Raw genomic sequence first — 22,741 nt, 5'->3', positions numbered from 1 at the left:
CAAGTAGCTTCTCAACCAGTGTAAGGAATGTTTAAAAATATGCCTGATGTAAATACTATCTCCTCATGTCTTCCTGGTGAAAAGGACAGGAAGAAGGGTAAGATAATGGCTGTCACTGACCATGAGAAAAGGTCAAATTAAAGCTAATACCTACATTCGCTGGACAGAGAAGAGGTCTTCTTCCCCTGTCATGTTTTTTATTAAAAATCAAAAAAAGCAAGGTGAATACTTTGTGTAACAAAATTACTTTTGTTCAATTGCATAACTTTTATTTTATTATATATTTAATGTAACACAATGGAGATAAAATTGCTTCTCTAACCACATTTTTATCCAACACCTACAATACCCTGTGGTCCTTGTTAAAGATACATCCTCGGGTCCAGTGAATGTGTGATATGTTCCTTGGAAATCACTACCCGGTATTACCCATATGCTTGTAAACTTTGTGGCATCATTCAGTAGAGAATATAGCAATGTGCTTGCTGTCAGTATGAATAGATCAGAAACAAATGTTTTGAAGTCTCCCATTTTGAATTTTGTAAAAAGACTACTGGCAAATGGTCAGGGTTTCTAGGACACACTGCATGGTGATATTGATAATGACAGGGCTCCACTCACTACAGGGCATCTATGCCTTAAACATTCACAGCAGTAGAAGCACTCTTCCCCACTGCGTTCTCCCTGCGAGATGTTTTGCATGGAACCATTATTTAGCTGCACTGTGGGACAATGATAATCAACCCCTAATAACTCAACAGTTCACACAATGGGGATGAGGAAGGAGATAGTAACACTAAAAATAAATTCAGAAACTACCCAAAGAACTCTAACCTGGAGGGAAAATAGGTTCCACTGATCACTCGTCTTAAGCAATCCAGCATTTCTGACATGAAATCAAGCCCAGAACTCCTATTCAAGTGAATATGATGCAGACTTTTACAACATGTGCAAAAACACTTTTAAAGTGGAAATTATATGATGGGTGTAAATAGTGTTTGTCACTTAGAGCAGTGCCCCTTATTTTATTGAAAAACTAAAAAAATGAAGTAGATGGGTTTGAGAATCTTATTTAAAAGTAAGCTTAAGATATATTCAAATTTTGGGGATTGTAGGGTAAAAAGCATCTAATTCAAAATCAGATTAATTTCAAATTTTCTTAAAACAGCTAAGTAATTTTATAAAGAAAATAAATAAAAATTTTCAAAAACCAAGAACAAGTACTTAATCATTCAAACCAAAACAATATAGGTAGTTTAGAAATGCCACCATACTTTGAGTCTTAATATTGTTATAGATAAAAATGCTAATGTAACAATCATATTTACTGTGTAAAAGATTTAAGGAGTTTTCCAATGCATTCTAGTAATTAAATGCTATGACATGAGAAACAATGAAAATTGGCACATTCTGATATAACCAAAACCCAAGAATAATAATCATGCTAAAGAGGCATTGCATAAACCCTCATCTCTTTTCCCAGTTATGTATGGCTTAGTTACAATTTAATTTTTATTATTGAGTGAAATACAGTTATGGCTTAGATCTATGGCAGAATTAAAGTGATGAATGGACTTGATCCACTCACTACTCTATACCTTTAGGAATGCATCAAATATGGCAGAAGCAGCATTAATGTGGGGGGTGGAGTCCATTGAAGGACATTGGACTAATCTGTTTCTTTGGAGGCAATTATGTAGACAAGAGGCAAATAATTGCAACATCTACTTGTATAGTGAGATAGATGTAGAAGTAGAAGGGCAAGGCATCAGTAGGAATTAAAGAGTGATAGTAGTGGTACAGTCATAGAGACAAGTCTATAATTATGGTATTTTAATATTTTTGCACTGCTATTTAAATGTAGCAATATTTAAGATTCTATTAACTTTCAACAAGATAAAATATTTCAAGTTTTGATAATGTAGTGACCTGTTGTGTTTTAGAAGTCCTATTCATGATTTTCTTCCAATATTTACTACTCCCTTGTATAAGATATGCTCATACACACACACACACACACACACACACACACACACACTACACTACACTACACTACATTACTGATTATTACTGGGGCTACCTTCTGAGACTGCCTTGAATCTCCTAATTAAAATGAAATGTTAACTATAGCATATGATTTCCATCATAAATTGCATAAGCCACAAGCAAAACCAACAAGGCTGAATAAAGATACAGTTCCTGGTCACCCACTAGGGCTTTCTGATTGGTAAATTGACCTCTTCCCCTCATTAGCTGTATAATATGTTTGTTCAGATTGTGTCTCAGAAAGTTTACAAATGACTACATCATCAATAATCTGAATCACTTGAGAAGAGTCAAATTGAACACCACACAACATATAGTGACTAGCTGAAACCGGTTTGGCTCAGTGGATAGAGCGTTGGCCTGCAGGCCGAAAGGTCCCGGGTTCGATTCTGGTCAAGAGCATGTACCTTGGTTGCGGGCATATCCCCGGTTGGGGGTGTGCAAGAGGCAGCTGGTTGATGTTTCTCGACGTTTCTAACTCTCTATCCCTTTCAATTCCTCTCTGAGTAAAATCAATAAAATATATTAAAAAATAAAATAAAACAAAATAAAAAATAAATATTAAAAAAAAAACATATAGTGACTATACACAGTTCATACATACAACGAAACATTCTCAGAGTAAAAATGCAAATCTATTTTAATTAAATGCTTTTAGAGAAACCAGTCTTACATAGCTATGCATACTCTACTTAGGATAATCTATTATATTAGCATTTTAGTTACTTTTTTGTCTTTATTTCTTTAATCTTGACAATTGAGGGGGATTGGAAGAGAGAGAGAGAGAAAGAGAAAGATAACTGCTGTTCAGTGGTTAGAGCATTGTCCCATGTACCAAAGTACCTTGGGTCTGATTCCTGGTCAAGGGCATGTACTTGGGTTGTAGAACCTGGGTACCAGGTTTGACCCACAGCTCCAGTTAGGGTGTGTGCAGGAGGCAACCCATGAAAGTGTCTTTCTCACATCAATGTTTCTCTCTAACTCTTTCCCCCTTCTCCCCTCCTCTCTCTCTAAAAAAAAATCAATGGAAAAAAATTTCCTGGCGTGAGGATTAACAACAACAAAAAGTAAAAGAGAGAGAGAGGGAAAGAGAGAGAAGAAAGGGCAGAGAGAAAGATAAAATGAAAAGTAGTTTGTTTGACTGTTTTTGGAAAGTTTGAAATGGAGGAGAGAGCAAAGCTAATACATTTATTCTATTTGGCAGTTATTTTTGTATGCTATTTATAAGTATTATTTATGAACGCAGTTTTAAATACATTCAACCAGGCATTACAAAATAATTGGTCTATAAGTCAGGAGTTAGCATGAAATAATTTTTTAGAAGACACTTTCAATATAAAGGAAAGAGGTGGCATTCTATCTTAAATCTTCAAAACCAGCAGCTCAGTGCTGCAATGTTTGTGACAGTGCCATGCAATCAGATGACTCACCTAATGAGAGTTCACAGCACAGGAACATTGCCAACTACTCCCCCCTCACTTGGATACAGACCTACTTGCAAATGCTAATGCACAGTGGGAATTCTGGAAATAAACTATTTTTAGTTTCACGTCTAAAGATTAATGCCCCTCCTCCATCAATAAAAATACCATATATGTTCGCTATTATATATGCTTGTGATTTTAAGTTTGTATAGAGAGAATTTTTTTTTAAATCTTTATTGTGGAAAGTGAGTGGCCAGATTATTATGATCTCTGACTGTATAATAATCTGGCCAATCAGTATATATTCTACATAATAAAAGACTAATATGCAAATTATCCCCTTGACTAGGAGTTCAACCAACAGACAAGCCAGCCAAACCGCCCATGACCCCTCTCCCTGGCCAGGTTGGCCAGACCCCACCCATGCACAAATTCATATACCAATTGACCTCTTCCATCCCACCTCAGTCCCCCCATCCTATTGTCTTCTTGGATATCAGCCCTTTGGGTAGTGATTGACTAAGACATCAAAGTAAAAGGGGGTCAACCTGAGAAAGATCTTCTCTTGTAGAGTTCAGAAGCAGACAGCCATTTCATCTTTGCAAATGCATTGGTATATGGAGGCAAGCCTTAAAACCAGAATCAGTGGGGAGCGCAGGGGGTCTGAAAGGCTCCGGGAAGGAAGAACTCTGCTGTCAAGGTCTTAGTGAATCAAGGTCCAGGCACTTGCTTTCAAAAATAGTTGGGAAATTGGTCTTAATATCTTATTTGGAGGAAAATACTTCAGGCAAAACCAAGTACTCAAAGGGCGAAAAGACTCATAGGGCTGTGGAGCAGAGAATGAAGATAACAGGTTCAAGAGCAGTGGCTATAAAGCCCAAGTGAAAAAAATCTTAAAGAGCAAGATAAAGATGTCTTTCTCATCTCAGAATAAAGACTAAGAAAGGCCATAAGAAAGCCAGAGCAGGGGCCCCCATACAGTGAGAGGCATGAGATGACTTGAGGTTGCAAGAGTCTTCTTAGTACTGGGAAGAGATGCCAATTTAGTGTGAAGGGCTTTCAAGATCTGGATCTCAGTCCTTCCGGTTGGAATATCTTTGCTTAGCATCCATGACAGACAGGAGGCGAGAAAGGAGTGATGTCCCACAGACCACAGTAATCAATTTGAATGATTGTTGCAATTATTCTACCCTATATATTTGCTCATCTTTAAGCTTTGTCACAAAGTCATGGTTATTACTTTCTTTAGATTACTTAGAAAGAATTCCTGGAAAAAAATCTCTAAAAATGTCTCAACAGATCTGAGATAAAAGTGAATCTATTTATAAAATTATCAAGAAAGATATTGGGCTGGGTGTTTCCTTGGAAAGTCATTCAATGAAATATTATTAAAATTTTTACTTTTTCATCTTATTCTGACATGAAATAACAATAATAGCTAAGGTTTACTTAGTGCTTACTCTGTACTGGGTACTATCCCAAGAGTTTCACAAGCATTACTGATGAAAAAAAAAAACAAAACCAAAAAAACTCTTATGGTTTGCAATAACATGAATGGACCTAGAGAGCATTATGCTAAGTGAAATAAGCCAGTCAGAGAAAGATAAATATCACATGATCTCTCTCATATGTGGAATCTTATGAACAACATAAACTGATGAACAAAAATAGTCCCAGAGACATAGAAACATCTAACAAACTGTCAAACCTCAGAGGAAAGGCAGGGGAGGGTGGAGGGGGAAAAGAGATCAACCAATGAACTCATACGTATATATGCATAACCCATAGACACAGACAAGAGGGTGGTGAAGTCTTGAGGGTCAGGGGTGGGGTGGGAGAGGACATATGTAATACTTTCAACAATAAAGGTTTATTTTAAAAAATCCCTATCTGAAGAAGTTACTTCTATTGTCTCTATTTTATCAATGAATGAACAGAGATAACCAGCCTGGCAAAGAGCCAGCACTCTTAGCTATTATGCAATTATTATTGGTCAAGCTTCTGAAAAAAACCACACAAACAAACAAACAAACAAACAAAAAACACCTTACTATTGTAAAAACAGTAAGTTGAGCTACACAAGGTAAAATTAAGTTTTAAAAAATTAACTTCAAAACACAATGTAAAATATTTTATGATTAAATATCTAGCTATCTCTACCTGTAGCAATTTGTCATTTGTATCAGAAAAAAATAAGTTAAAATATATATACATATATGTACATACATATATGCATACACATACATGAGTGATATATTTATAAGGGCAAAACCCAGAGAGAATATATTTTTATCACATTGCTATTAAATCTGTAAATGTTAAACTGATTAACTTTTTGTTACAGGGAAAAATAGCTTATTATGAATTCAATGCATAGCATTTTTCTGGTTTAGACCTTTTCATTAAAGTACATCTAAACAGAATCAAGATGATGAAATTGTCAGAAATAAATTGTTCATCCTCCCCCACCCCCCTGTCCCTAACTATGTGGCATGGGAACTATAATTTTTAGGATGGTTTAAAATGAAATTGCTTAGGTTTCTTTGGTTGAACCAATAAAATTTTTGCCTGTGTCACAGACCTTACTTTTTTCATGCTGGAAATGCTCCTCTCTGCCAAGCCCCTGCACCAAGTTCATTTAGATTGCCACAATAAAACATAACAGATCATTAAGTCCATGGGGCAGATGTTTTCCTTAGTCATGATGTTTATGCATTTACCTTGTTTTATTCCACAGAAGGGGGATAGAAGATATATCCTCATCATAACAAATGAATGCCCTTTGCTTTGTCTAATTTTTATTTCTTTATTTAATTAAGCACTGAGTGTTCATGTTCATTTAATTACTTTTAAATCATACAGAATTTCTGGATTGCATTATTAAACTTTCAGTAAATCAAAATGGAGAGGTCAATTTAGTTTTTTTCAACCATTCTTTCTTCTTTAATTCATTTATATCTCCCTTTAGTTTCGAGTGGGAACTCCTGATCTCTGTATCAGAGGAACAAAAACAAAGAGCACTCAGGCTATTCTGTATGTAAGATCGGCAACTATCTCTGTGGTTGCACAAGAAGTTGGGATTCGTGCATGTGTGTGCTGGAAAACTATATATTGAGGATCATTCCTGATTCTGTCACTGGGGAGGAACTAAAACTGTGGTTACACAATCATTCTAAATATTTTTATCATAGTCCCTACCTAGCTTTAAAGACTATTTGTTGATTGGAAGTCCAGGAGAAAATACGCTTTTAAGAGCATGGAATTTGGTGGCCCACTGACATAATAGAAGATAATTTCTGTAAGATTTTGAGCAATTTAGATATTTGATTTAGAAAACAGTAATAATAAACCTTCCTTGTACTAAATGAGATGATATACATAAAATAGCATATAATGACCAGCATAAAGCTATAATAAAATCTCATATGTACTGAGCATGCACTAGGTGCTAGGTTATCTTAGCATTTTACTTTAGCTATTTAAGTATCCCAAAAAAATGTATATCATGTATAGTACCCACTGTTATATTTTCATTTTATTGTTAATTTTATTTTTATAAAGCTTTTATTGAAAAAGACTGGAACCAAAGGCATTTTAAGAATAGAAGCATTTACCTTATGTCACTGACTAGCTACATTTGACTCTCCAATGAACCTTAGTAATTTGCTTTTTTCAACCTGGTACTTAGGTCCTCCTCTTTGTTCCCTTTCTCTCGGCTGTCTAGAAAGCCAGCTGAAAGCTTTGAGTACTCAATGATAGATGGACCTTGCTGAATCCTGAGTACATCCTAGTGACATAGATAAGAAGCAAATGCTGCAGAGCTATCAGTGAAAATGCTACAAATACAGTGTCTGTTTTAAATTGAAGACTTATAAGCAGAAGTGGTGTTATATTTAGACCACAGCAGAGTACTTGAGGCTGAATGTACTTTCCTTGGTATTTAGAATGCTGGTAAAGTAGCACATTCTATTCTTGAAGTAACTAAATTCTTACAATTGAAGCAAAACAAGATATATATTAAAATCCATGACTTCTCTTTTGTAAACTCTTGGGTCAACCTGAACAATGGGTCAGTACTGAGCTCATGAAACTCTAGGCTGCTATATCAATCAGTTATAGTCTTTACATAGTAAACACTACATTGAGGAAAATATAGAGAACTAAGATCTTAGAAATAAATATAAACAGTGTCACATTAGTATATATGGCAATATATCACAATAACTGGTATCAACTTAGCTTGCTACCAAAAATGTGTAATACATTTATGTTTAAGGGGCTATAAGATTTTTGGGAGGTGACAATAAATATAACATTGATTTTTACTAAGAATTGATCTAATAATGATTATTTTTCTAATATTATATATTAACTAGTGGCCTGGTGCACAAAATTTGTGTACGAGGGCGGTGTGTCCCTCAGCCTAGCCTGCACCCTCTCCAATCTGGGACCCCTAGGGGGATGTCCAACTGCCTGTGGGATTGGGCCTAAACTGGCAGTCTAACATCCCCCTCACAATCCAAGACTGCTGGCTCCTAATTACTCACCTGCCTGCCTGCTTGATTGCCCCTAACTGCCCCCCCCTCCTTTGCTGGCCTTGTCATCCCCAACTGGCCCCCTGCCAGCATAGTCACCCCCAACTGCCCCTCCTTGCTGGTCTGGTCACCCTTAACTCCTCTCTTCCACCCCCTCCCCCCGCCACCAGCCTGTTGGCCCCCAACTTCCCCCCTGCTGGCCTGGTTGCCCCACGTAGCCTGCTGTTCAGTTGTTTGGTCATCCTCAATAACGCCCCTGCTGGCCTGGTCACCCCACACAGCCCTTTGTTCAGTCGTTTGATCATCCCTCATTAACCCCTCTGTTGGCATGGTCGCCCTAAGTAGCCTGTTTGGTCATCTGTTCAGTTGTTTCAGCTGTGACAGTTGCTTAGGCTTTTATAAATATAGATAATCTATTAAACCAGGAATTGTAGAGTATACAATGTTGTACAAGGCATCGTCCCTTCACCTTAAGTAACATCAAATACAGACACATATTAAATAAGAGATACATAAGAGCTTGCATAACACAAGGGAGTAAATGTGATATAGGGCATAAGGAAGGAAAAGTAAAATGTTCAGAATGGGGTGTGATAACTTCTGGTTTGAGAAAATATCATTAGAACTGAGTCTGAACGTTTTCATGATGACTCGGAACTTCAGAGAGAGAGGACACATTATAGACACAATCAAAGTGGCCAAATGTGAATTTATCTGGGTGGAGAATAGAGAATTGCCCTTCAAAGTGAAGTTTTAACATTTAAGAACTGCTCTTTGTAATCACGTGAAAAAGTTATATGGTACACATTTTGTTGTAGGAAGGATGTTTGGCAATGATGTGCAGACAGTTTAGAAGGAAAGAAAGCAGAGATGAATGGGTCGTGTAGGCAATCAATCCCAGACGAAAGCGACGAGGTGACTAGAGGAAGGGAGTGTGAATGGAGTAAAGGGATTGATGTTGTAAGATATTGTAGAGATGAATGGTCAGAATTGCCACTATTGCTTAAGAACTGTGATAAGTCATAGATTTTCTTCTTCTTGCAAATGAGAAAGTTAGCATGCCCGTTTTGTGGATGCAGGACAAAGACACAAGAGTCCTGGGGTAGAGACAAATTACTTTATTACTTACTGGATGCCCAATGCATGAAATTTGTGCATAAAGGAAGAAACTATTTCTGTCTTGCAAGGCTGTTCAGTATACAAAAATCCTTAAAATACAGTTTCAAACAAAAGATAGTTAAGTGCCTTGCTTGTAAATGTGCAGAAATGTGAGAGCCCTGATCTCTCCTCACTGCTTGAACATGGGTAGATAATACAGGACAAGGGGTAAAAACAATTGGGCTCTTAGTTTGACTGATTAGGAAGATGGGGGCTATCAATATTAGCAACAGGGAAAAATAAGAATAAATAGATTTTAGAGGCAAAGTCACTCTTATGTTGTCTGGGGTACACCCATAAATATATGTTGAAAATATGAGATGAGAATTGAGAATTCAGAATTATAGGTATGTTTTGAATATTTACTGCATTAGAGATATTTGAGGAAGTCATCAGAGTTTGAAAAACTAAGAGAAAATGAGGTAAATAAAGGAAAACAATGTGATATCACAAAAACAACCCTTTCATAAAAGGGAAAAGCAAAGGCAAAGTAAGCAATGGAAGATAAAAAAAAAAAAAAAAAAGAATTAGGAACCCACAATCTTTCAGAAGAAAAATGTGTTTGCTAGCAATTGTTATACTACCAGCAGTTTCAAACACTGAAAAAACAACACGAAGAAGGGAGTCACACAGTTTGGTTCCAGTGCTAAGAATTTTGTGTAGGGAGGATACCTATGTGTTTAATAAATGTTTACGTTTTTTAAATAGTCCAGAAAAAGAAAGAAGGTATCAGATTTCAGGGAATAAATGAATAAAAGCAAGACTACTGAAGGGTGTGAGGGTGACAACATTTTGAGAAGTTGTGAGTAGAGGAAGCTGTTGTTGGGACCATTCAGATGATTAATAGTCAAACTGGGTTCAAAATAATATCAGTGTATGCTAAAGATAAGTTTTTAATTGCTCCAGTACAGTTGTGGTCTTAAGGGAAGTGAAAAGGTTTTATAATGGACGCTCTGAGAAATAAGATAAAATATCAGTGGGAAAGAAATAAAACCATTACTGAGAAGCAATGAGTGCCAAGTGAAATGTGGGTACCATCAATTTTTTTTTTCCAGACAAAGGATTTAGACTAAGTTTTGGTTCTTTCACATGGGGGTGAGTTCATTGTGAACTGTTTTACTGCAACAATGTAATATGTTCAAAAGATAAAGATTTAAAGAAAACCAACACCACCACCTCTGCCTCAGAGAGCTCTACCATCAGTTTTTCCTCTAGGGTGACTCTCCAGGCCTCATAGCTAGTTCATAAACAAGCAATTTTAGGTGGCCTACTTGTGTTATATTAAAAGCTAAATCCAAAGCATACTTATGTAGAAAACTGCCTTCTATTCAGTCAAATTCCTAAGTCAGAGGAACGTAAAATGAAGATTAAAAAACAGTAAAAATTGAATAGAAGGAGGGTGCAAAATAAACATATTTAGCCAAAATAATTAAATTGATTTATATAAAACTAGAGGCCCGGTGCACAGATTCATGCACTGGTGGGATTCCTCAGCCTTCCCTGTGCCCTTTCATAATTCAGGACCTCTTGGGGATGTTGGATAGCTGGTTTTGGCCTGATTCCCCACAGGCCTGATCCAGAGAGAAGGAGCTTGATCCTGTGCATTGAGTATCTGCCCCTTAGTGGTCAGTGCGTCTCATAGTGACCGGTTGTTCAGTTGTTCGGTCACCTAGGCTTTTATATATTGATAGATTGTTTTTAATATCAAACACCAAATTTTTATTTTTCTCATTTAAAGTTCATTATGCACAGTCTCCTTTATCCATGTCAATTTTATGTCAACTTTTTTCTCATTTCCACATACTCAGAATTTTAAGTCTGGGAACTATTCAGTCTTTTCTAGCCCTAATGTGTCCACTGCTGGCATTCTGTTTTCGGGGCTGTGGCTTTCCTATCCTATTTTTCACATCTCAAACCATAATTTGGTGTGGGGGTACCCATGCATCCCATCTCTATAGAAACCAAGATGTAGTCAGCACAGAGATGGTTTTATTAGAAAGTCCATTAGAGCAGAACTAGTGCCCACAATTTGTTTTCCTAGCAGACTCAGCAAATTTAACCTGGAGAATGATGTTTCATTGTTGAATTTTCCTAGGCATATGGAATATCTGAAAATCACTGACTGGTCCAAAGCCAGGTGGTAGAATCGTGTTGGTGTGCTCATGGGCCATGTCCAGAAAATAACAGGTTGGAGTTTTTCTATGACTGTTATTATAGCAAAGTAATTCTTGCCCAGATTTGATGATCCAATCATTTTAAACATATGTATCATCATTAACATTACATGATTGTAAAGTACAAAATAGCTATGGCTTCTTAAGAAATGAAAAAGAAGTTTCTGTGTAATCAGATAAAAGTGGTTGCTGCCCATCCTTCCCTTGCTTCTTGAGGGTAGTAGAAGGCATGTCAAAGAAATTCAGAATCTTTAGAGCAGGTGTGAAAACCACAATGATCAACTAAATATCAATAAATGTTTCCATCAAAAGAAAAATATAAACATGTTAATTCAAGAAAAGGGCAGCACGCTATAATGGAGTATCACTAGTTATGAAACTTGGAGCTATTTTCAATATACTGATCATTATAATTTCTTAAATTACCTATGTTTCTCTGCATACCTTCAAAACACATATTCCCACCAGTTACCCACAGATGTGGAAAAAAAAGTATTCGGGGAGCGCCTAAATGCAAAAGCTTAGACTTTTACTGTCATTTTCTTCATGTCCTTGCACAACATGTACTGACTGAGCTAATAAATGAATAAATGAGTTTGACACGGGCTAGTTTTGATCATATTCAGAACAGAAATCATTTCCATAAACGATTTCAGAGAAACATACATATTCATTCACCCCAAATCTCTCTCTCACTGATGTCCCAGTTTTACTATTAGCTATGCAGCCCTGGGTGTTAAGCTCTGCTCTCTCCCCTGGTCCTCTCTAAAAGGTCACAGCTATTTCTGGAGGTAAGACAACTGTTGTGGTAAGTGTGAACACACACTTCCATGGGGCACAAGCCACCGAGAGAAAAGGCTGCCAAAATAGGGAAATAACTCAGAAAAAAAGGACAGGTTGTTGAAAATATAGCATGTATGCATTCGTCTATTTATGATCTTATTTCTATGTCAGTCAATTAAGAAAATATAGAATGTTTAGAAAATAGAGTGTTACCTCTGGCTATAGTTAACACTTTGGCCTTTAATACAAAACAGTGTCCTTGCTTGTATCAAAAAAGACAATTTAGAGCTCAATCTCTAAGGACTAAGGATGGCTTATATACTCTATCTGGAGGGACTCCAAGGAAATAGAGTTTATAGTTTTTTTCAGAAAGCACTGCCATTTTTCAAGTAAGAGAGAGAGCTGATGGAAGATTTTTTAAAATTTAGAAAGATCATGAGGGCAAGCAGGCTTTTAACAAAAATAAAGGTTTTTGTGCAGTTTTATACAGTTTCTGACTAAATTTATAAAGTCTAGAAACTTACCTAAAGGCTTAAGCTTATTTTTTTTTATTTCAATGGAAAAAAACCTGAATATTATTTGTACTATCAATTATGAAATTAAGCAAATGGGAAGTTTTGCTAATAGGCAGTTTTAATATTCATAAATATGATGGCCCAGCGTTTTCTCCAGTATTTCCCATGGCAAGACCACTAATTAATGATCATTTTTACAAATGGAAGATATCCTTGCCTGATACTTTTTTTTCTTTGCCAAGAATTAATACTTCTTATTTTAAATAGATTTTATTTTTCCACTTTATATTTCTATATTTCTACCCACAAATTTCTTGATCTCCCCCTGCCCCCCATTCAGTCCTCTTATTCTCATTATGGGATTTCTAAAAGCCTGGGCTAGTATATTGAAATCTTCCAACTGTGACTAAGTAATGTTTTCATTTCTACAGATCTGTCTTGCATTAGGCTGACTTTGTGAAGCATACACATCAACACGAGAGAAGAGGTTTAAATTAATTTGCCCAACTCAAAAGGAGAGGTTAAATTCTGCAGAGTGTTTTGTTTTTTAAAAAAATCTTCCTGCTGTAATTATCTGAAGTCCTTGGCTAGATAATTATTAAAGGACTCTTGCAATTGTTCCTTTTTTCTACAGAGATCACCACATTAATTAAGAGAGAATCACTGGAGATAGATTGCTGCTCTGCATCTTAAAGTAGTTTTAGTTCTTCATTGTCAAAAGAGAAAAATAGGACATGAAGAATAAGGTTGGCCCAGGTGGCATGGCTCAGTGGTTGAGTGTTGAACTATGAACCAGGAGATCATAGTTCAATTCCCGGTCAGGGCACATGTCCAGGTTGCAGCTAGATCCCCAGTAGGGGATATGCAATAGGCAGATGATCAAGGATTCTCTCTGCTCATGGATGTCTCTCTCCCTTTCCCTTACTCTCTGAAATCAATATATCCTATATAATAAAAACCTAATATGCAAATAGACCAAAAGGTGGAATGACTGGTAGAACGACTGGTTGCTATGACGTGCACTGACCACCAGGGCGCAGATCTCAATGCAGGAGCTGGTCTCTGAAATATGCCTAGAATTTATTTCTGTACATTTTTTAAAAGGAAGCTATTAAGGATTTTGTACATATTTCATAACCTTTAAGATACTTATCTGATTTCAATTGAGCTAGTAAAGAATAATATGAAATCAAGTGTTTGCAATGAAGATGCTAAAGTTATATTTACACTCTATCATACTCAAAGGTGCGAAAACAGGGAGACAAGAAGCAAACAGTAATGGATTAGCCTGACAGCGGTATACATCTACCTACAGGTGCCTCATCATTGGTATTGGGAGAACCAGCCTCCTGGCTATAGGAAGGTCAACCAACATATATACAATCCTACACTCTGGAAGGTGTCTTGTTACATCGTGCTGTGTTAAAATAAGCAAAAGCAAGCAAACTGAGTGATAAGAACAGCTTCAGTTTTTTCACCAAATTCCTTGATTATCATTTTCTAAGACCAACTCATATATCCACTAGAAGAGAAGGGATTTGAGAGGATCCTATAAAGTCGAAGTCACCTGATGACTAACCTAAGGTCTTCCTCCTCATCACTCAATCCTTAGATACTAGAACAATGTACACATCTGGCCAATGCTTTATAAGCACTCATTGAATGACTGCAACTTGTGAATTGAGTTCTCCATGATATCCTCCATCAGAGCTAATCTCTCTCCTATGTGCTCCCCTAAACTCACCCCATGGATCTAGTTCAGCATAAATGGCCATTTTTATTTATTTTTTTATTTTTTTAGATCACTAGTGAAGGTGAATGTCCTCTATTTGGTTGTAAGTTTCTAACAAGAGGAGTGACATATCCATCTTTATCTCTAGAGTTCTTTGCCTGGTACTTTACATAATATCAAGTTCAAAAGAAAAAAAGAATGAATAAATGTTTAAAAGATACCAGTGGGGAAAAAAGAGACAATAAACATTTACTAAAAAACTTGACTCAATTGAATTGTTATTAAATAGAAATCCCTCAGTGATTTATAGCAAAAATTAGGATTCAGAACCAAATAGGAATACTATTGCCCATAAAGATATCACAACTTGATATATAAGAGGTAAAAAATGCCTGATATTGAAGTTCTGTTTATCTGTCTTTTCTGTATAACTAATTACAGAGCATTAAGTACAATATGTGTGGGCATCACCAGAGCTACTCATTGTAAATGCAGATCCCCAGGCTCTGTCTCTTACTGCTTATTTAGAATATTTGGGGTTGAAACAACAGGAATTTGAATTTTTAAATATTTCATTGGGTGATTTGTAAAGATTACAAATGATTATTATTTTTTCTATCTGCTATTGTGAAATTTATATAAGTGTTAAGTGGTAAGACTCCTTTTTCTGATAAAAACCAAAGAAAACAAAGACTCTTCTCTGGGAAATATAAAAAGGTAATCAACTTTTGTGAAAGCACACATTCTAGAAAAACCTTGATCATTGACACTATAATCAAAGACTGTGACAGTGACTGCCACCCCTAGCCCTTATTTCCGTTCAAAAGAAGCTCCTAAATCCCATGCCATTTGGCCCATATCCTATTCCCCAAGTTATCTATGGGACTCTCCCAGCAACTTAGAAATCTGGATAAAGAAGGAATGCACTGAACTTAAATAATTAAATGGAGCAGTCTTTCAGAATTACAAAAAATATAAATGATTATAAACAATAATTAAATTGAAAGTATCTTGACTATAAAGTGGAGCCATAGATTGAATAACAATGGTAGATAATATTTTTTTGAAGATTACTTTTTAAAAATATGTTTTTTTTAATTGATTTTTAGAGAGAGAGGAAAGGAGAAGGATATAGAGAGAGGAACATCGAGAGAGCATCAGTACGCTACCTTCTGCACATCCCCCAATGAGGATTGAGCCTGAAATGCAGGCATGTGCCCTGACTGGAAACTGAACCAGTGACCTCCTGGTTCTTAGGTCAATCCTCAACTCTAAGCCACACCAAGGCAAATATTTACTACTTTTCATATACTTTTTGTGGGCTTACTATAACCTTAGGAGGCAGGTACTAGGATAAGATCAAATCTGCAGACATGTCTAATATAATAGAATGTACTCAAATTCTCTCAGCTTGCAGGAATGGAACCAGGAAACTTGGCCCAAAGAAGCTATGCTTTGAACTACCAGCCACATGGCCTCTTAAAGCATCTCTGGGTGGGTGGACACCAGGGCACCAGTGTGCAAACTCCATGGTGCTGTTTGTGTTGAAAATGTCAGCCAGTGCTCACTACAATTGGTTGGAATTCCAGGTAAATAAGAAAATATTTCTGCATTATAAAAATATTACAATGTTAGTGGATTCAGTAGTAGTCTCTATACCCATATATTTTAGTTGTACATTTGAAGTGTAATAGTTACGTGGAACTTTTATAACTGCCTGATTAAAACATAAGTACAAGAAATTTTGAAGAAACCTTTTTCTTTTTAACATCTATTCGTCGTAAGTCTCTGGTTCCCTCTGAATTTGGCTTTAAACTTTGCCACATTTCCCAGAAACTAATATCTTCTAATTGATATCTATAAAGGATTTTTTTAAAAAGAAAAAAGATTGAATACAATGCAAGCAATTATAATACTGTTTCTTCTACCATTCTCTTTCTCTCTCTCTCTAGAGCATATCACTTTCTCTAAAATCAGTTCATAACAGCCTCTCAGTATGTTTTTATTTTATTTTATTGATTTTTTACAGAGAGGAAGAGAGAGGGATAGAGAGTTAGAAACATCGATGAGAGAGAATCATCGATCAGCTGCCTCTTGCACACTCCCTACTGGGGATATGCCCGCAATGAAGGCATATGCCCTTGACCAGAATCGAACCTGGGACCTTTCAGTCCGCAGGCTGATGCTCTGTCCACTGAGCCAAATCGGTTTTGGCTAGCCTCTCAGTATGTTTTGTTTGGTTAATATATACTGCATGTAAATATGTGTGTGTGTGTGTGTGTGTGTGTGTGTGTACATACACACACACACATATATATATATATAATAGACTAGAGTGCTTTCTTGGAGGTGGTTTTGGGGGCCTATGTGATGTCTCCATTGTCATCAATTTAAAATTTTATAACACCTTCTTTCACTCATGACAAAAATTATTAAAAACTTAGTAATAAAAAACAACTTAGTAATAAAGAAGATTACTACATAATACTTTTAACATGATCATGCAATGATTATTAAATTATCTAGGAGAAAATTTATTAAAATTTATTTGATTTATTGATTTGAGAGAGAAGAAGGGAGGGGGGAAGGAAGAGAAAGGGAGGAAGGGACACAGAGAGGAGAGAGAGAGAGAGAGAGAGAGAAAGAGAAAGAGAGAGAGAGAGAAAGAGAGAGAGAGAGAAAGAGAGAGAGAGAGAAAGAGAGACATCGATTTGTTGTTCCACTTATTTAGGCATCCATAGCTTATTTTTGTATGTGAATTAAACCTGACCAGGGATCAAACCTGCAACCTTATTGTATCAGGAGGATGCACTAGCCAATGGAGCTCCTGACCAGGGCTGACTTAGATATTTTTTTATTGTTCCCAAACATCTTGAAGTAATATATTGAATTGTAGACTTCTGTCCAGTATTAAAGGTAATTCCAAAGGTTACTGGCGAGTAAAATGTTAGTCAGCATTGTATCTACTAGCCAATTAATTTCACAATTCCTTTGATTCACTGCTTCTATAAATCTTTATTCCTCAAATTCTCCTTTGAACCAGTCTTACTAACTTACTGTTTTTCATATTAATTAGGTGAATAAAATATTTGACATATGGTTATTTTATTTTTGTGTGAAAGTCATAAGTGTTTATGTTTTGAAAAACTATACTTTAACACACTATAGAAAAACCAGTTGCTAGGTTCAGTTGAAGCATTGTTGAATTATATTTCCCCTCTTTGTTTTAACATTCCATACAATTTTAGATTATTCAAAAACACAGAAATTATTTTAGGCTCATGTTTTTAGACTTCCTAAGTAGTATGACCTGTTATATAAATTAGGGAGTAAATCTTAAAGGTAAATACATGAAAAAGTATGAACTGTTTTCCAGCCCCCAAAGCCACACTCTATATAATGACTCCTAAAAATAGCACATTCAACAAGAAGATTAGGGGGATTTTTTTAAACACACATCCCATGGGGTGTTGCTGTTAATTATTTTTATAAATTATATTGTCTCTTCATTTCACTTTTTATTTGGAGTACATTCTGTTCTTTGGCGGTTTGGGAGAAGGCATATAACTGAACAAGTATCTTTTCTGAAAAGTACAGGACAGTGTGCCAAAACATGAACAAACAACCGCCACCCATGCTGTAAGTGGCCTTGGAAAGACAAAGGCCAGGGGATCTGAAGCAATCGGGGAGCCTGACTTCTGAGGAAGCCCTGGGGAAGTGGCTGCTTCATTTCCTTTTCAAAAGGTTTTCTTGTGGAACATCTGTCCACTCTTCTTCAGAGATGAGATTAACTCCCCAGGCAACTCCTCACTCTCTCCCTCCCCTTCCCCAGTGTACATACAAACCCAAAGAGATTAATTAACAATGGTTCCGGGAAGAAACATAGACAATAGCATCCGATGTTAGACTAGTCCTTTGTGAATAACTATAAAAACTGATGGAAAGGGAGGGAGGTACTCAGAGAAGAAAAAAGTATTGGATTTGATTGCATAAAGCCAAAAGAGATTGGGATATGAGTAACAGTCTGAATAAACACTTTTAAAAAGTATGAACAAAACTATGAAATTCTGTACCCAGGGTCTACTGTATTTGTGGAAATTATATTATCGGAAGAGGCTTACACAAAATAAAAATTGAACCTAAAACATCTATTATTATAGCATGCTTTGGGAATCTGAAGACAGACGGTCTGATGCTACAGGCAGACACATAAAAGCACAAATAGAATAAATGTTTTTACATGTAGAATGAATCATTTTATATAAGTTAATATAATATTTTTTTAAAACAAAATACAGCCAGATTTAAAATTTCTCTACTCTGGGATGGGCATGACTATTTAAAATAAAAATATCTTATTATTGTTTGTAGAAATGTATGAAAGTGAATATTTTTTTTCAGAAGTCGGCTGATTCTAAGCCCATTTTAGTAAGTAAATAATTACCACATTAACTTTTGAAAGACGATTTTGGAAGCTGTCAAGACCTACCAGTTACAATCTTTGTGTTTATAGAGTTACTTTCTTCAAAGAAACTCAAAATGTTTCATGGACATTTTCTGGAAATTTCTTCTATAGCAAGAAGATTAAAAATATGTACCGTATGCATTATCTCAAAAGGTATTGAGATGTTTCCTAATAGTGCATTGTGTTCATGCAATAAACACTCTGTTAAGCATTATTCCCTAATAAACTCTGATATTCATAAACTCATGAATACTCACATTTGTAATAAAATTTAAAATAATGGTTTTACATTGTGAAAATGGATATACAGACATTTTGGGATGAAAATCATCACCATGGTTCTATTGTTTCTCTTTTTGGGGGAGTAGGAGAGGGGTTGTTTCTTATATCTTTTTTATTACTAACCATAAAAACCAAATAGGGAAATGTTAACAATCCTAATCATGCTATCCTACAAGCTTACACATAAAATCCAAACATCTCCCTATAATTTATAATCTGGAATAGTTTGTCTGCATCTACAGCCTCTGTCTCTCTCTTGCTCCCCTCTCTCTCACTCCTTATATTCTAGCTACTCTGGCCACTTCCATACCATCAAAAACACCAGGTCCTCCCATCCTCCAGGCCTTCACAGGTGATCCACAGGTGATCTTGTTCTGCTCTGGTTGCTTCTGCTCTGCATTCTAGTCACTTCATTCCCCAAATGCCCTGTCTTCTTATAAGGAGGGCCCCTTCTCACCCTTCTAATCTCAAGTTGACCTTCCTGTATTAGCTTCCATATATTGGACAGCCTGACTGAATCTAACTGTCTAGTGGATTTTTGTCCTCATTACATACGCTCTACGCATCTCTTTTATGATGCATTGCTTGGCAATAAAAAGGGAGGGAGGTTGTCTCAGGAGAATGAAGTCCTGGTATAGAGGTGTGAGAGGGAAAATAGTGTCTGTTCTCCATTTCGGCTCTAGGATCTTAAGGAGGGTGGGGGAAGAGGGAGAGAGAACTGCAGCCTATGCTGAAGGCACTGTTTTGATTGAGGTCATTGAAGTGCTTAGGGCACAAGAAGGCCACTGGCAAGGGTGGTGGTGGCATGATGCCTCCCTTAGTAATTCGAGGGCAGCAGATTTCAAAAAGGAAGCAGAAGAAAATGAGCAGACTTGTCCTTGAGCACATGTGAGGTACCCCTGGAGACTGCAGGGCATCACTGGGAGACCGAGGGAGGCTTAGGCCCTGCAAACGGAGTTCTGCAATGGAAGGGAATCATGTTTATTCTCAGGCTGGCAGGTGTGGAGATACTCAAGTTAAGTAATGACCCCTGGAATGGTAACGGTGAGTGATTCTCTCCAGTTACAGACCTGTCTCTATATTGAACCAGACAGCAGCATCTAGGAATGATCAAAAGCCACGAATCCACCCCAGTGTCTTGTCATGCAGCCAGGTAGTGCTTTTCCCTTTCCTGGTATCTACTTACTGGATATTGGCAAGCTGTCAAATAGACAAACAAAGAAGTGAGGGCAAATGTTGTTCCCCAAATTTAAGGTGAATCATCAGTCAGACTTGGTATCGTCAGGAAACTAAATCTGTTTTCTATCTTTATTTTAGCACAGCCATTAAATCTAGCTATAATTAGTCCCTAATGCCAATGATGCAAAACATTTAAGCATTTCATTTGACTCTCAACCGTGAGAAATTGCAACTGAATTGACACTATGTATATGCTCTTGCATGCGTATGATGCTGCGAGTACAACATGTGCTTTCATATCAGTTTTTTCTTTGTGATGTTGATGAACTGTCACAGGCCATCTTATCTCTCTCCTATTCCTCTATGGATCTAGGGATGCATTTGAAGGGAAAGTGAATATGGAAAAGTTCATGGGTAGTCATTAAATTTTTTTACAATATGACACAAATCAGCCATCTGAAAATTGAACAAAGCATGGTAACAATGCTTGTTTTTAATGAATTTGCCTACTGAAACAACACCTCAATCAATGAAGAAACTGTATGTTCTTAACCAAAATTATAGGTTATTTTTAACTGAGATATAAAAGGCAGATAACTATTTTAATCACTAAGATCACCATTTAAAACATGTTGGCAAATAATACTTTTAATATGAAAATAATTAAAGCAAATGATATTTTATATTTAAATCATATCAACATGTTTTTTGTTTTTTTTAAAAAACAGTACATGTTTTTAAACTTTTAAAAATGTATTTTATATTTGTGGGTATTCCTGCACATAATCAAGATTTTCATTTCTCAAGTGTTTTTAATTACACACAGAATCAAAATATCAAGATTATGTAAGGTTTCTTAAAGTGCTAATTTAATATCTAAGGTCTTATTAATTAACGTAAAGGTGATACTAATGAGACTCAAAGGAAGAAGCATCATCTGTGGACAGCTCCATTTTCATATTCCAAGAAAATTATTAAAGCATTTACAGCACTGAATCAACCATGTAAGAGACCTTTATGTGAACTCGCTATTGTGGCCATATTGCATAGCAGTGGGGGATTTAGGCTAGTAAGGTTCACTCATCCATTTCATCATGTTAAAAATTATTCAGTGGAACTAAAGTCACCTTTTTATTTTGAAAAACAAAAGGCACAGATACACACATGAAAGAGAAATTAATGTAGAAGATTCTGAACACAATAATCTTGTGTTCAATATAATTATAATGAGATGTAAATAGAAAATAAGCTCAGCATATATTTGTCAACCTACTTTTGTTTCATCAGTACTACTAAGTAAGGCAAATATATGAATGAACCTGCACAAAATGTATTCTGTATGACCAAAGGGTAAAATTTTTTTTTAAGATTGTTAGCATGGGAAAAGTGTAAACACATTTTTTTATTTTTATTTTTTGGTATATCAAAGATGGAGATTTATTGAAGAACAAGTACAAATTCCCACATAGGGAAGGAGAAGCGTCCCTGAACTGACTCCCACAAGGGGAGGGGGAGGAGTCCCCTGTAAACACACTTTTAATAAATTTAAGTTATTAAATACTAAGGCTCGGTGCACAAAATTTGTGCACTAGGTGTTGCGGGGGGGGGGGGGGGGGGGGGTCGTTCCTCAGCCCAGCCTGCCCCCTTTCACAGTACAGGAGCCCTCAGGGGATCTCCTAGTAATGGCTTAGGCCCGCTCCCCTAACTTACAAGTTAAACTGCAGTCTGGACTTCCTCTGTGAGAGGTGACTGGGCTGATCAGGGGAAGGCACCACCCCCATCACTCTGCTGCTGCTGCCACTGCCAGCCGCCACAGCCACCAAGGTGTTTTCATGAAGATGGACTCCAGTCCGTTCACCATGAAAAAATATCTCTGTCTGCTCTGGGCCTGCTTAAGCCATGCCTAGGTGGCTTGGACAGCTCCCCCTGTCTGTGTCCCCATCCACCAGCTCCTATTTGCACATGCTTCCTCCAAGGCAGTGTGAAGTTAGTGCTGGGAAGGCCTGCACATGCCTCCGCTGGGGACAGAAGTCCCTGCCCCCATCCTCGTCCACCAGCTCCTGTGTGTGAGCAGCCTGCTGACCGGTTGTAACTAGGACACCATTAGGACCAATTAGTATATTACCTCTTTATATATATAGATAGAAATAGAAAAAATATTACTTTACCAATAGTTTGAAATAGTAAATATAAATATAACCTCAAAGCATAAAATGTAAATTTGTCCTGAAAATAAAGAATTTAAACTTAAATATTCTCCTAAATGCTCTGTGAGACTTAAGAAAAGATACATGTTTCCGATCATCTGACACAATGCTATAGAGAAGAAGCAAACATATCTCTAGAGTTTAAGAAAAATTTAAAGATGTCCTTTGCCACATATCCCTTCTATTAAATAATTAAATGGTATATACATTTCTAGGGAGCCAGAAAAATTGCTAAAATAAA

General features: G+C 36.5%; 1 protein-coding gene across 3 annotated transcripts in view; it reads right to left on the bottom strand.

Annotated features, from left to right (window-relative positions):
• The window catches only part of SNCA (synuclein alpha), a 97,869-nt gene that overhangs the window by 3,674 nt on the left and 71,454 nt on the right, over positions 1-22,741 (bottom strand). The gene's annotated exons all lie outside the window — the stretch shown is intronic.

Source organism: Pipistrellus kuhlii, unplaced genomic scaffold (genome assembly GCF_014108245.1).
Source record: "Pipistrellus kuhlii isolate mPipKuh1 unplaced genomic scaffold, mPipKuh1.p scaffold_m20_p_1, whole genome shotgun sequence".
Classification (NCBI taxonomy): Eukaryota; Metazoa; Chordata; class Mammalia; order Chiroptera; family Vespertilionidae; genus Pipistrellus; species Pipistrellus kuhlii.
The sequence above is the reverse complement of the archived record's forward strand: the minus strand, read 5'-3'. Positions and strand labels throughout refer to the sequence as shown.